This window comes from Camelus ferus, chromosome 13 (assembly GCF_009834535.1).
Source record: "Camelus ferus isolate YT-003-E chromosome 13, BCGSAC_Cfer_1.0, whole genome shotgun sequence".
Lineage (NCBI taxonomy): Eukaryota > Metazoa > Chordata > Mammalia > Artiodactyla > Camelidae > Camelus > Camelus ferus.
In genome coordinates, this window is record NC_045708.1 from 57,085,180 (window position 1) to 57,101,246 (window position 16,067).

The 16,067-nt window shown below is 41.1% G+C and overlaps 1 protein-coding gene across 11 annotated transcripts in view; it reads left to right on the top strand.

Moving 5' to 3' along the window:
• Nucleotides 1-16,067, top strand: part of ST6GALNAC3 (ST6 N-acetylgalactosaminide alpha-2,6-sialyltransferase 3) — a 545,718-nt gene that overhangs the window by 394,518 nt on the left and 135,133 nt on the right. The window lies entirely within an intron of this gene.

Below are 16,067 nucleotides of genomic sequence, written 5' to 3' on the forward strand. Positions count from 1 at the left end.
CGGGGTGCAAAGGAGGGTGGATAGAAAGTGAGACAAAAACAAGTATACAGGTCATGTTTTTGAGGATTTTTACTAGGCATTCTGGAAGACAGGCTTGAACTGGACTTGAATTGAATCAGACTTCTTGATTTGTAGGAGAAATTGCCTTTAGAAATAGCATCTCAAACACTTGCAAGACGAACATCCTCATTTTTCAAGTCTCCTTTCTCTATCATATGCCCAGGTTTTGCACTGGTGACAGAGAGAAGCATATATTGCACACACAGAGCTTCCCTCATCCTCAGAGCCTTAAGAGACTTTTATTGTGAGAGAATGGAGACACTTGATGAATCTGATGGGTTTTGGTCATAGAAAGATTTGCTATGAGCCATTGCACCAAGGTTGAAATACCCAAGAGGCTGACAAGCTTATTGCCCATTTCAGAGATTAAATAGTTTTGGGAAAATTTTTTCCCCTGGCAGTTGTAATTGTGTCTGTGAAATAAGTGTTCATTCTGCTTGAGCACTGTGGTTTGAATGCTTCCTTCTATATATCCCCCCAGTGGATTGATTCTAAAAAGGTTTGCTCAGATTTCCCTGTACCAATGCAAATTAACCCGTGAACTTGATAACACCTCCCCACAACCTTCAACTTCCTTGCCATGTCCCATGCTGGTGGGTAATCAGAGACACCATCAAGTACTTTTATCATGGATTATGTCTGTAGCTGTTCAAAGGAAGGGAAAGGAGCTGAAAACTCATGCAGCTTAATAACGTGGTTATAGGCAATGGACAGAGGCTACCATCTGTAACCTTGAGAGCGTTAAGCTGCTTGAGTAGCACCCATGAGCAGATAAAGTGGTCATTTAGCTGTTGGGACTTCCAAGGCATCTGAGAGCGCCTCAACTGCTCCGGATAAAATAGTGTGAGGATAACATCTCAAGAAGAGGAAAGAGGGCACAAGCAGGAAAACACAGGCTCATCACAGACACATCATCTATTCCCTGACTTTGCCCAGGGTCAGCATTGCATATTAATCTGCTAACTGCTGGCAAGTATCTGATCTTTTGGGTGATTCAGAACATTTCTGTTTCTAGCCTGGGTGGATAAAGATCATTATGTGTTAACACAGACCACAACGTATTCCTCTTACACAGTCAGTCATTATCTAGAATCCCTGGGTTTATCATTTTAAAGAAGCCTCAGTATCACACCTCAGAATTGAATGTAAAAATATCAAAGAATTCTGGACACAGTAATATTTCTTTCTGAGCATTCACTATATCCCTGGCACTGTGCTAAGTCTATGATTGAATTATTTTATTTAATCTGTAATATTTCTACCAGGTAGGTTCTGGTGTTATCCTGTGGTAACATACTCAGAGAGGTTGAGTAAATCACCGAAGATCACACAGTAATTAGTTCAATCAGTTTGAACCCAGGTCTCCCTGATCTTAGAACTGCCTTCCCTTTAACCCTCAGTATCTTGAGAAAGCAGGATGAGCAGATGCTAGAAGTAAGATGATTGTTTACTGACCAGTACTGTATGCTGACCTCCATTTTGTCTGATTTTTATGGCATTCTTTTATTGGGAATGCCTTCTCAATAATTTTTAAAGTGTTATTTGTGGCTCCAAAGCATTCTAGGATGGTATTTTAGCCCTATTACCTTTCTTTCTCTACTTTTTTGGGTTGTCAGTGGTGATCAGTGTTCGTGTCTGAGGCGAAACAGGGGTAGTCACAACATAAAAGTGAAAAAGCAGTGGCCAAGGACGTCTTTGTTCAGGTGATGGTGGGATCACCGCAGCATCATGTGCTATTCTAGAAGCAGCTGTTAGCCAGATGACAAGAGAACACAAAGGAATCTATACCGAGAAGCGCCAAAACCATACCAGATGTGAACATCAGGTAGATCTTTTTTGAGAAAAGTAGATTTGGGGTGGGAAACAGGACTTGGAATATACATATAAGAATTAGAAAATTTAGTTAAAAGCAAATCTTAATCAATGGAAATGATTAATATACAGGCATTTGAAGTGGACTGATTGCTGTTTTCTTACATTTTAACCAATCAGAAGTGAATAATAATTATTATATGGATATTGTATATTTAAAGTTTATGTGTCAAGGGCAAAACTCTCCAAAAGCGGAGGATATTCCTTTCTCACTCGCTGCCCACCTGTCTGACATTCTTGGCAGTGTGTGTTTGTTTCCTTGCTTGGTTCATCCGATTCTTTTCTTCCTTCCCTAGTCCACCAAGGATTCAGATCCCAGATGGTAGGGAGATCAGAGGCAGGTTCAGGAACCTTCCCTGTCTCACACGGATGTTGTAGGGATTAATGAACTAACATATTCTAGAATGATTTTAAAAAGTGAAGTGCTATATAAGTGTCAAGCATGATTAACTAGCAGCCAAGTTATTAGGCACCTGAATATTATGCATCTTTTCTGAATTTTCAGAAAAATGGATGTGCATATTCATTTTCAAAAGCACTATTATTTGAATGATATTCAGGCACTCAAATAAAAGTCTAGCCCAATCCTAATTACCTCCACTCTTCTCACACCCATCATGTAGACCTTAAGAGCGACATATTTATGCAACTGTGAGTAAGAAAGACACAATTACCAATCTCACGGAGTTCTCAGTGCATCAAGGGAAAGACACCATGCAAAATATTAGTTGCTTTTCAACCTACAGCCCATACTCCTAGTACAAGAAACAGTGAGGCCTGGTGGTTGGGAGTGTGAACTCTAGCCCAGACTCCTTGGGGCCAAACCCTCATTCCACTGCTGATTAAGTAACTCTGGGCAAGTTGCTTTACCTCTCTTTGCTTTTGTTTATTTCTGTAACAACTGGGGACAATGAGAGTACCTATTTCATAGCTGATATATATAAGGTACTCAGAAAAGCATTTCCTGACGTGCGGTAATTGCTCCTTAAATGTTAACTATTATCATTATAATTGTCATTATTACTGGCCTAAGGAGGTTCCACCCTCAGATAGATAAATAGTAAATAGGATTGGTAGTTCTTTTGCTAGGACTCATGTAATGACAGTTGGCAGTTTACAAAGCCCATTTATATATAATACTAACTCACAGTTATTCAGCATTTGCCGTGTGCCTAAATGCTCACAACCACCTGGTGAGCCGGGTTAGGACAGCGGCAGCTTTTATTTTTGCTTTATTTGCTCAGCAAGGTTTTGATCCCCTTTCTTCTGGTAACTCACTCTAGCATCCCTTCACCCTACATGCAGGGGCAGGCACGACACCATGCCTGGTCAACTGGACTTCTCATCCTAAGGTAAACATGGGAACCAGCAGGGCCGATCTCAGGCCTCCCGTGGCATACTAGAGAACGAATTGACTTGAAAGTGAAGAATAAACAATTTTGCCTCCAGGTTCATGATGCTAAAAGAATGTGAAATTAGACTTAAAAGTGACGGAGTTCATTGCCAAGTTGAGGCGATGTGGCTGCAACAGGAGAGAATGAAGCCAAGCAGAGCTGAGCTGAGCTGAGAGTTGGAGGAGGGAGTGAGTCTGGTGGCTTTGTCTTGATCCATCTGAGGCCCAGGTCCCCATCCTTTGATTTGGTCAGATATCTCAATATCCCTCCCAGCCACAAGAGCCAATACACTTATTCTTTGTGTTTCTCCTAAAGTAGTTTGAATTGGGTTTGTCTCTTGCAGCTTAGAGAATCCTTACAAGACAAATGCTGTAATTCACCCATTTTATGGATAAGGAAATTGAGGCTCAGAGAATTTAAGTGATTTGTTCATGAAAATCACATCACCAGTGATTTTCCGAGCCAGAACTTCATGTCCTATTTATTGAACTCAAATGCTATATTCCAGGAAACAGAACAAGGCTGAAGAATTGGAGAGGGAGCTGATGATTAATGAAAGGAGCTGAGAAGTTTAGGGCACCATGAAGTCACAGCTCTTCGCATAGCTGTTTCATCCACTGGTTCATTAAATATTTGTTCAATCACTAAGAAACAATCTAAGGCAAGTTGTTTAAGTAGAAGAAGAGAGCAGGTTCTCTCAGCAGTCCTGGATAGCTGTCTGCTCTCAGCTGCTTTCGGCATAGGAAGGGGTGAGAAGCCACAGAGCCGGCCTACCTGCGTTTTTCAAGCTGCTATTGCAGTGAATGCAATGTCTGCAGAACGTGTCAGACACATGGCCCTCTCAGAAAATGGATTATGGAGCTTGCCCCTTCCTCAGAAAGCAAGCTTTTGTTTTTATTAGCATGCATAAATATGGAATGATTTCTGAATACAAATATGGATGACATTTTATTTTTCTGACATGTTTGGAAGCAGCCTGGGGCAGGGTGGCAGTGAATCGGTAAACATCACGGGTGCTATGCTGGGAATTCATCAACTGTGCACACAATTAATGGGCTTATGCCATATGTTCCACAAGAGCATGTTTGCTAACATGGGATTGGGGTGCCTGGTTGTATGACAAAACTGCCACGTCAGTTCCTTGATGTATGGAGATAGACTCTGCTAGCCAGATGCAGAAATCCAGCAAGGTCATTTTAGGAGTAATTTCCATTTTGTGTGCTGTTTTCCCCCTCATTGACTGTAAGAGAATGTGATTTGCCTCATTACAATGTGATTCCAGGTGCATAACACAATAATGACCTTTATGCCAAAGTCTGAAGTTCACATAATTGATAAGATAGACTCCCATTCAGCAATGTTGGAAACCCTTAGCTGGAGGCAGGAACCATGTTAACTTCCTGACAAAGGAGGTCAAAGGTCAAGGTGAAAGCCAGCAGCCATGTCTGGACTCAGATAGAAGGAAAACAGTGCTGCCTGGCAGCGGTGGGGTTTGCAGCCTTCCCTGTGGGAGTCAGAGACATCCTGGAGTGAGGGGAAAATTAAGGGGAGGCAGGAGGATCAAGGCGGGGTCCGAGGAGGGAGCAGCAGATCCCAACTGCACAGAAGAGGGCTTGAGTAGTGGGCCTCCCAAGCGGGGGTGCTGTGATGCCCATCACCTCCGTCTCTTTTCATGTCCTTACTGATACCCTCTGCTTCACCCACCTCTGACCTGACAGTATGTCATCTATATGCAGGCCTTACTTCTTTTTATCCTCCTGGATTCTGGATGGTCGGTGCTCATGTGGGAAATCAGAGATTTGTTATGGAGTCTTTACAATAACTTGGGAAACCTGAGGATTCCCTTTTCACCCACCCAGGGATAGATTTCCTGCCAAAACCATGCCTGACTTCTGTCTTTTATTGAAAATGGCCAAAGTTCCTCACTTGGTGATGATGGCGGGAGTATTGAGTGTCATTTTATTAAACACCCATTTACAAGTAGCACCTGAGTACCCAACAAAGCTCCAGACTTCAGGACCCTTCCTAATGCAGCTTTGTTGGCATTACTTACAGCCAGCTCTTGTCATTCTTTCTTTCTTCCATTTTCACTCTGCCTGAGGACGCAGTGTTTAGTATCTCCCACAGACTGCGAGAACCCAAACCTACTGTGCAAAATAGGGAGTGAAAGGGGGAAAGTAAAAAGTCACATGTCGTCTGCAACCTGCAGCTGGTCAATAAAGAGGTATAGTAAGCAGATGAGGACACATTTGGTCAGAAGGAAAAAAAAGTGGGAACTTGAGGTGGTTAAGCAGAGAAAACCAGATGCTTAAAATGATAAATAAAATGGCTTGTTTGTTTATTTCTTTACATCCCTGGAGTTATAAGTATTTCTGTCTGACCATGGGTTAATAGTTTTTTAGTAGGAGCCTCTTGTGTATTTTTATCAACGTTTGATTTCCAGAGCTTCCAGCTCAGCCAAGGACAAAGGCTCTATCTTTCACTAATGCTCAGTAGACGAATAATGCCTTTTTAAAATATCGCCAATTCTGCTGTCATTTCAGGACCCCAGAGACTCTCCTTATTAGGATGGCAGGCAAGCGAAGAAATGAGTCGGGCAGAGAGGTGGCAGGGGTTAATTTCATATTTGTCATGAGATCTTGCCTGATTTCCCTAAAAGATATTTAATTTCCACTGGGCATAATAACTTGCAGCTGCCGGAATGTGCTGTATACTGGTGACAAGTTCTTGTCTTCAGAGATTTATGCAAGTCGTTATTTAAAAATAGAGATCCGGGAGTTACAGCTGGCTAATTAATCTACCACTAAGGAAAGCTTAGCAAGTGACCCACTTAACTGTTTTCAGGAATCACGACTACTCTGAAGCAAACTCTCAAAAATGTCCTGCACAAAGAGCCCAGCTAGTACCTCCCTGAGGCATTTTTGTGGTCTTCTCAGTGTGTGTCCCTTCTTCACCTTTCTTTCTTTCCCCTGGACACCAGTCATTCTGTCCTCATCCACACATATTTTTTTTTTAATTGAAGTATATAGTCAGTTACAATGGGTCAATCTCAGGTGTACAGCACAATGTCCCAGTCATGCATATATATATACATATATTTGTTTTCATATTCTTTCTCATTAAAGGTTATTACAAGATATTGAATATAGTTCCCTGTGCTATACAGAAGAAACTTGTTTTTTATCTATTTTTATATATAGTGGTTATCATTTGCAAATCTCAAACTCCCAAATTTATCCCTTCCCACCCTCTTCCCCCAGTAACCATAAGATTGTTTACTATGTCTGCAAGTTTCTTTCTGTTTTGTAGATGAGTTCATTAGTGTCCTCTTTCTTCTTCTTCTTTTTTTTTTTAAGATTCCACATACATTTGAAATTCCCCAGTTTGAATTCCTAGGTGCTTCAGCATCTGGGTCCTTCTTCCCGAGGCTGCTGGCAGGCTCCCCTTCCTTAGTCTTCCTTCTCTGCATCACTCACCGGCTTATGTGTTTTACCATCAGCTCTGAGGCTTCTGCCTGACTTCTGAGGTTTCCCCTAAGAGACCCAAGCCACATATCTGCCCATATTTCCTCCACCCCCTTCCACATGCACCTTCCCTTCCAGGCATAATTGTCTCTTCCCTCTCATACTGTCCCCCCACCCATATTACCTTTTTCCTTTCTTCTGTCTGCCTGAACATGGTCTATACATCCTACGAAGCTCTACTCTGTCTATCCCAGGCCACCGTAAGTTTTTTCCTTGGAATTGATGGCTGAGAGTTAAAATCATGTCACAGTTTCATCATTGGTCTGTGAGGGCCCTGCTCTTATTTTTAAATTAATTAATAAATTTATTATATTTATTCATATCCCTTTCCCCTCTCTGCGTGCTGCAGGCATTCTATTATGTTTTATATGCATCTTTTTTTAATTGCATACACATTTACCAAGTAATTATGAGTACAGGTATTTGGCTTAACACAAATGACATATATTAAATTTTGTGTATCTCTTACTTTTTCCACTCAGGCTTATGCCTTTAAAGTCCACCCCCATCTCTAAAGCTGGCTGCTGCATACTCATGGTAGGCAACCGTTGCCTTTACCTCCCTGCTTTCTCCGTGAGACACACACCCAGATCCCTCGTGCTCTCTGGATCACCCCTTCTCTGCAATCCCTTGGAATTCATTTACCCTGCAACTGGGCTCTTCATTGTACTGTTTTGTATTTTCCTATGAGTGTTTCACGTTTCCCCTCTTCTTTTGCGTAATGCCTTGGAAGTCAGGGACTGTTTCTTGTGGTCTTCCCTCCCCTGTTCCACGCAGCCCCACCTCTGCAGCCCTTCATTGGAGCTCAGTGCATAATCTGTGCTCTGTAAATCCTTGTTTATTTAGTGAATTGCATAGCATGATTTCCACGAGGGTAGGTAGTTCCTCTGTTCCTAACCATATCTCCAGTGTCTAAGGTTCCCGGCATGTCGTAGGGGATCAGGAAATACATCTGACACAGATGAGTGCCTCACCTTTCACATAAGAAAAGGAACATGGAATAGAAGCATATCCAGGGGTCAGGGTTCTATGTTGTAGTTTCTTATCTGCCACCAACTAGGTGCCGGACGCTTAGGTAGGACCTTGGTTAAGCTGAATGATTGCTTGAATCCTTAGTCCACTCTTAACTTGCCAAGTATCTGTGACTTCACTAAAATGTTTCAACATGAAGAGAGTCTTTAATATTAACTCATCTGCATGGAATACAGAGTAATCATACTCCAGGCAGTGGAGCCTGGGAGAGGTAATGTTGGGTAGAGGTGAGAGCATGTCCTATGGGTTCTGATCTTAGGCTCCCAGAATGGTAGGAAGGACAAAATGATTACTACCTGCAAAGCTTAGAAGAGTGTCTGACAGAGTAAGTGATATGTAAGTGTTTACTCTTATTTTTATAAATTCAAGAAAATCTGCTAGCCTTTGCAGCAATCTCCTGTCTGGCATTTGGAAGTCTGGTCTTCATGTTTACATGCTTAAAAAAAAAAAAAAAAAAGCCTCAGGAATTCTAGTATCACTGCTGAAATTAATAGCTTTTTTAATAGGACAATAATCATCAGACAACAGTCTGATTTTTTTAGGCCCAATCTGTTGTCTTTCTGTTAATGGGCAGGTTCTAATTTTCATGGCTTTTGTAAAGTAAAGCAAAGGAATATTGTCCTTCAGGATTGTGTAGCGGCTAATAAAGATTAGGACAAGAATCTTGAGTTCTCTGTTTGCGATCTATCGAAGAACAACTGTTTCTTCTGTAGAGCAGTCACTTAGAAATGGAAACAGAATATGAATGTATTCATATCTTATGCAGTTGGTTTTGTTTCCTATAGTAGGGAAACAGTAACCAAATAATCTAATTTGCTTTCCCTTATCTTTAAGGGAAGTGAATTCAAATATTGAACAAACCATTATTAAAATTCTGAACCGCACTTAAATCATGAGCTTGTTTGTTGCCAGAAGGCTTCTTTTTCTCCAGGTCAAGAGGTAAATCTATTTGTCTTAAGGAAAAACCATTAAGCGGTATTGGTTACGGGCCACAAGTATTATAACTTGACTAAATTTGCTTCAAGAGCAAACAACATTTGATAACTATTTTATTCTATTCTACTGGGTAAAAGAAGTCTTAAACAGCATTTCAATTTAATACTTTTACATACAAAATCCAATTTCTGAATTCATCTGCAGTCTAAAAGTTAAAAAAAAATCAGGTTAAAATACAAAATGAGAACTGGGGACTCCATATGGACTAGAAAATTTTTAACTAAAAAAGGAGTAAGAGCTCTTATTAAAAGTTTGGAGAAATAAGTAGGCAAAATGTTCAGTTAGCAACAACAGCACAGGGAAATGACTGTGAATCACTGTTTTAGAGTTCAGAAATACTGGAGTAAACTGAACTTGCATGGTGACTGGTGAATGGGGATTTTAAAAAAATCTCATGTTTTTGTTTTTGTTTTTTTGACTCATGAACTATATTTGGGTGAGTACCATAGTTTCTTATTAAAATAAAGATGGGCTGTGTTCTGATAACATCTTTCTAGGTTGTGTTTCTCAGGTAGTTCTCAACTAAAGCTATTGTTTATTTCCACATGGTATGAACTGAAATAAAATATGCATTTTGAATAGCCAAGAAGGGTTGCCATGAAAACTAAAGGAGATAGTGTTGGAAGGAGCTCTGAAAACCTGAAGTCCTATACACATGTTTGCTTCTGTTATTACTGCATTCAGTAAAAATCAGAGAAGTGCCTACTGTATACCAGGAACTGTTTTAGGCACTGAGGAGTCAAAGAAATAATAGTACTGATCTTTGCCCTTGAGGGTTTATAATTATGTTGGGGAAAGAGACATTGTAAACAGAGAATGTCAGGGTATTTGGTGAGTGCAATGATAAATATATGCCAGGTGCTTGGCAGCATAGAAAGGGATCCCTGACTAAACTTTTAGAGTCAGGGAGGTCAGAGGGAGTTAGGGAGAAGAGAGGAGAGGAAGGGAGTCTCAGGAGGAGGCAATGGCATGAAAATGGACTTGAGGTTAAAAATAGTATAGTGTATTTTGAGTCAGTAATGGGATCGATATGACTAGAGCTTAAAATACCAAGCAAAGAATAGCAAAAGATGTGTCTTTGAGAGGTCAGATGACAGAAGGCCTGTGTACTATGTTAAAGGTTCAGATTTTATCCCGCTGTTGATGGAAACCCAGTGAAGCCAGGGCATAATGTGGTCACCATTGGGGCGTATGGAGGGTGGATTCGAGGGTCAGGGAGAGCCGTGAGGAGAGGATTACTGTGGTCCAGGTGAAAGAGAATGACAGTGGGAACTTAGGCAGAGAGAGTTAGAACAAAGTGGAGAAGTAGTGAAGAAAGACAATGTATGATAATTAATTTCATGAAAGTTGGTGAGGATGACCCCTGAAGCTTATAGTTTGACTGGGTGATTTGTAGTACAGTTTATGTACAAAATACTGAAGGAGAATCAGGTATAGGGCATAAGATATATGTTCATTTTTTTAATCATGTTTTTCTCAAGGTTGAGTGAAGGTGTCCAGGAGGCAATTGAATATATGGCCCTGAACTGTGAACAGAAGATCTGAGTAGGAAATTCAGATTTGTAAGTCTGAGCATTTAAGTGGTGGCCAAAGCCCTCAGAGAAGAGAAGTGAGGACAAAAGCCTGGGAAGGGCAGCTTTTAGAGGGTGGGCGACAGAGAAAGCCAAAACCCTAGCGGGGACAGTGAAGTGATGCGAAGGGACCCAATATGGTGTCATGGGACAGAAGCTAGGGGGATAGAAGGTCAGGAAAGTGGTGGGACCAAAAGGGAAATGAAAGCAGTAAATCCAATGTAAAGACATAAAAAGAATCCTTAAACTTGAGAAAGCCATGACTTTAGGTGACTTAATCAAAGCACCGCAGGGCTAACTGCAATCAGTTGAGGAATGAATGTGACGACAGCGAGCACAGGTCTTCCTCTGCACAGAATTCTGGGTGGGAGGAAGGAGGGGGTAGGATGGCAGTGAGGGGAAACGCAGGGTTGGAAGCAGGTCATTTTAACAGTGGAGAGTTTAAGGCTGAAGGGAAAGCTAGAGAATGGAGGTAATGTATACTGGAATAGGCCGTGTCAGAAGCAGCAGCACCTTTCTTTACAGAGCTACCTGTGGCGTACCTGCATTGGGGGAAGGAATGAAGAGAAGGAGCCAATAATAAACAGGAAAGGTAGAAATACTAGCAGAAATAATGAAAGCAGAAAAATATGAGGTAGCATGTTCCCAAAGGAAGTGGGAAAGATGGATGGGATGGGATACATAAGAAACGTCGGCCCTATGCAGGAAGGACTTCAATCTCTTAAAGCTCTGAGACTGGGAGTATGGATGGAGGAAGAGAGTGGGTGATGGGGGAGTGGAGGTGGGGAGGTCGATCACACTTCACTGCTTCAGGACAAAGGTCACCAGCATTTACTCATTCCTCTAAAGACCAAACACAATGATCTCCAGAGATCCTTCCTCATCCTTTTCAGGGTTGCTCTCCCACCAGCCATTAAAACTCCCCTCTCAATGCTGCTCCTCTCCCACCTCCACGGAGAAGCTTTTCTCCAGCAGTGCTGGATTTCCCTCCCACCCCCATCCCAACACATACACACACACACACACACACACACACACACACACACACACACACACACACACACATCTTCCCTTTAAAATATCCATTGATTGTCTGCATTCAAGTGTATTATAAACTGCTTCATTCAAAGATCTAAATATCTGATACCCAGTCAACCATGCCAACCTTCCCAGAAGCATCTGCCCTTTAGATGGACACTCTGGCTACCAGGGGCCTTGCCATGGCTGAGCCACCCCGCCCACTAGTCAGCCTTCCTTCCCGCTCTCCATCAGTGTGCACCCTCTGCTCTAGTTATACATCTTCACTTTGTTAGAAAGTGAAGCACAAGGTGTGAAAATCACATGGTTGGAAATCGTAACTGGGCCAGTGAAGATTTCTGAGCTGCCCCCAGAGCAGGTATACCACAGGCAGCTCTCTAAAGAAAAGTGCTTCCTCTCCTGACGCGGCACATTCCAGTATGTATTACCTCCGTTCCTTAGAAGTTGTAAGCTACAGGTTAGGGGTAATGCTTACCCCTTCTACCTTAATAGAAAGGAAAATTTGAATGGGTGCTTCTTTTAAAAATCAGGCTTTACTGCTATTTGTGTTATAATCACAAAAGCAAAATCTAATCCATTTTTTTTCTTTAAAAAATGGTGTTTTCCATTATGTCCAAACAATCTCCAAATGGATGGAAGGGGAAAATACCCACAGGAGCTCCTTGGGCTCAGTGTCATATCCAGATACCTTAATCCCAGATGTACTGGCTGTGCCCAGGCCGATAGGATGGCTGGGCTAATAATAAAAATACCCTAGAGGTGCTAATCCCTATCGAGTCTGTATCTAAAAGGTACAGCTTTATGGTTAGGGTGCTGGCTTAGCGTCAAACTGATTTGCTTCCTGATTACCACTTACAAACTGTGACACATGTCTCCTAGAGCTGTTGTGGGGATTAAGTGCAAGCATGAATTTGAAGGGCTTAGCTATTGTGCTATTGCTGGTTCATAGTAAGTTCTCAATAAATGGAGGCTGCTGTTGAATTTATTACTATTAATAATTTATGCTCTGATTGAAGAAACTGCCTGGTTTAACTATCTCCAGGCAGAGGCGACTTTCTCATCCAGCCTCAGCTATCTGGCTGTAAAACGGTGAGTTTCCTTTTCAGATACGCACACATACTTGCTTTGCTCTCATCACTGATGCCTACTCTCTGCACTCAATTAATGCGATCGGCCTCTCAGGGTAATCATTTCCTAAGGACCCAATGTGCTTACATTCAGTGGCACCCACTGTAATGCAATTAATTTTTTCCAATAATATTCATCTAGTAGATAGGCACAGTGAAAATGAGAGCCATAATGGTAAGCTACCTCCTGTTTGCTCATTTTGAAAAGACTCATTAGGGACAGTGCTCCTCAATGTTAATGAAATGATACAATCTAATTAGAGAATTGCAGTTACACATACTAATGCTGGGAAGAGAGGAATTGCTACCTGACAGGTAATATCACTGTGTGCGTCTTGCTTTTGTCCTCCGTAGGATGCTGCCACCTTGGTCCAGATCTCATCCTTTCCTTAGGCCTATTCTGGAATTCTGTCATCTTTTGAATGCTGGGAAAATCCTAAGCTATAAACAGTTTGCTTTTGGTAGGACAACTCATGTCTGAAAAAGTTGATAATGATTTTAGAATTTCTTTTAATTGAGTTTTTAATGACAACACAGATAGCCAATATCTCACCCATATGTAATTTTGACAAAGATGACAAGCAATTTCATAGTCTTTGGAGATCATTTGACAAGTGTGGGAGCTTACAGTTAAGTACCAACTGCCTTGTGTTTGGACAGGAGTACCTGACAACCACTCACTCAGGAAAGATTAGGAATTGGAGCATCTGGATCTCAGTAAATTATTTGATGGAACAATCCAAGTGCCACAACACAAGCTGCCAGTGGGAATACAAACCTGACTGGTTGGCTGAGAATCTTGCTTCTCTAATTTATAGCCACATATTATGACTTGGGATACTGAATAGCCAATTGGTGTGTGGGCAAGGTTTTACCATAAATAAATTTTTCTATCTTTAGACTTTATCAGGCACATCAGATAAAACTTGCAAATAAATTCTTCTAAAATGCAGAGTTTAAACTTGGAGTGGTTACCACATTCCTTTATCCTTTTCCTCTTTTGGCACTTACTTAAGAGTTTCAGAGCCCTTCCCCAGAGTTCCAGGGCTCCAGAACTAGAATTAGACCAAAGAAACTGCTCTATCCCAAAGAGAGCAGAACCAGCCCAACTTTACCTGGTCCCTACTGACACCTCCCACAAGCTCTCAAAGGCCATTCGCATAAGCCGTTGTATTCCAGGGGCCCAAACTGATGTACCTTTTTCAACCACAGAGCAGTAATTCTCGGATCTTTGGATTTCAGACACCAGGAAAAGTAATTATTAATTGGAGTCCTACAAAGGGTGGTCACTTTTTTATTTTATTAACTAAAGATGTTTAAATTTTTTCTTCCTTCCCATTCATTCGTGAACATTTGTTGAGCACATGCTGCCTGCAGCTACTAGAGTATGCCCTGGGAACGTGATGAAAAACAAAACTAGACAGTGCACCCTCAAGTGTCATACAGGCTGGGGGAGGCAGAGATGGTTGTTAATCACTTACACTAAGAGATATAAAATTCACAGTGAGAAGGGTGCCTTTAAGGAAATAAGCATATTTCTCTGTCAGCATGTAGTACATTAACTTTATATGAACAGAGGGGGTCAGGGAATTCATCCTCTTTAAACCTGATGCTTGGATGTAACAGATCTCAGGCTATGCAGGGCCTTGTAGGCCATGGGAAGGAATTTGAACTTTATGCTAAGAGTAAAAGAAAGTAATTAAAGATTCTAAAAGCAGGATTTAAGTTTTCAAAAGATTCCTCTGGTTGCTATTGGCGAGTGGATTGGAGGGAAACAGGAAAGGAAGAAGTGAGATCATTTGGGACGAACTTTCAGTGGCATAGATATGACAGTGGGACAGCTGTGGTGATGGTGAATCATTGGATTTGAGGAATGTCTTGAAACTGGAATTGCTGAGATGCATTGATAGACAAGAGGGTGGAGGAAAAGGGAGAGAGGCATCAAGGATTATTGTTAGATTCCTAGTTTGAGCAACTTGCCATTTAATATACTATTTCCTGAGACAGAAAGACCAAGAGAAGAGCTGGTCCAGGCAGGAAGGGAGAATCAAGGGTCTCTTTTTGAGATTGTCAGTTTAAGGTGCTCTGAGATAACCAAGGTAGGCAGAAATACGAATCAGAAGCTTAAAGCAGTGTTTTGCTACTAGATATACATTTAGGAGTTATCAGCACATAGATGGTATTTAAGGTCCTGGGACTAGATAAGATTTTACAGAAATAAGTATTATGCTACTTTGAACATTTTCGGGCCCAAATCAGGATGGGAAATCTTGAGAGCATCTTTCTATGAAAGGGTGACTTTTTAACACCCACAAAATAGAAAGAACACAGTATCAGTCCTTTAAATTAAGGACAATCCTCTCTCCATTGTCCTTATCATTCTCATTTTGCTACCGATCAGTGAGAGCTTTATCATGGAAAGAGGGCAAACCACTGCCCTAGAGTTTCTGTCACTGCCTTAGGCAGGAATGACCTCATTTTGGTAGCTGAACTCACCCACACCCAGCTTTACCTGACCTGTTAAGATTCTCTAGGTTTAAAAACACATCTGGGGTTTCTGATTCAGAGTAGTACAAGACTGAAACTCACAGAGGGACACAAGCCCCTACAACATGGCATCAGTTCCCCCGTACCCCGAAATGTAAAGTCAGTTACGTCCTATGCACTCCGTGGCATTCCTAAGTGAGAGGACTACATTGCAAATGTAGTGCAGGTGTTTGTGTGTGTCAAGGGTCCTTAACACTTGCAAAGCTTTCTCCTCCTCCAGCCCATTCTAGTATTGGCATCCATCACAGTATTCTTTTCTAGTTGACGTAGTAAGTTTCTGAATTATCTTATCAATGTTCCAGACAGCCTGATCAATCAGATTGAATGTGGGAGATAAGAGTAATACTAATGTTAAAAATAACAACCACTTTATTATTATCTTTGCAACTATTGTTATTAATAATGACATTCTAAAGACTTTGTGTTATGCATCGTACCTAATGTTGTCCATACCTCATATCATGCAAACCCTAAGCACAATGTAGAAGATTAGTGCCGGTTTACAGATGAGGAAAATGAGGCTGAATGATTGACATCCCAGGCATACATTTCATGATTGTTTTTACATTGTATTGTAATTTTATGGCATTATCTGCTGCCATGAAACTCACTGAAACTATACTTTTCCTACTTGAAAACTCAGCACCTAGTAGAGCTTGGCACATTTAAGATGCTTATTAAATATTGAAGATCGTATATACAGCCATACCTCATTTTATTACACTTTGCTTTATTGCATTTTTTACAAATTGAAGTTTTTAAAGCCACTCTGCATCAAGCAAGATTATCAGTGCTATTTTTCCAACAGCCATTTGCTCACTTCATGTCTTTGTGTCACATTTTGGTAATTCTCTCCATATTTCAAAATTTTTCATCATTATATTTGTTATGGTGGTCAATGATCTT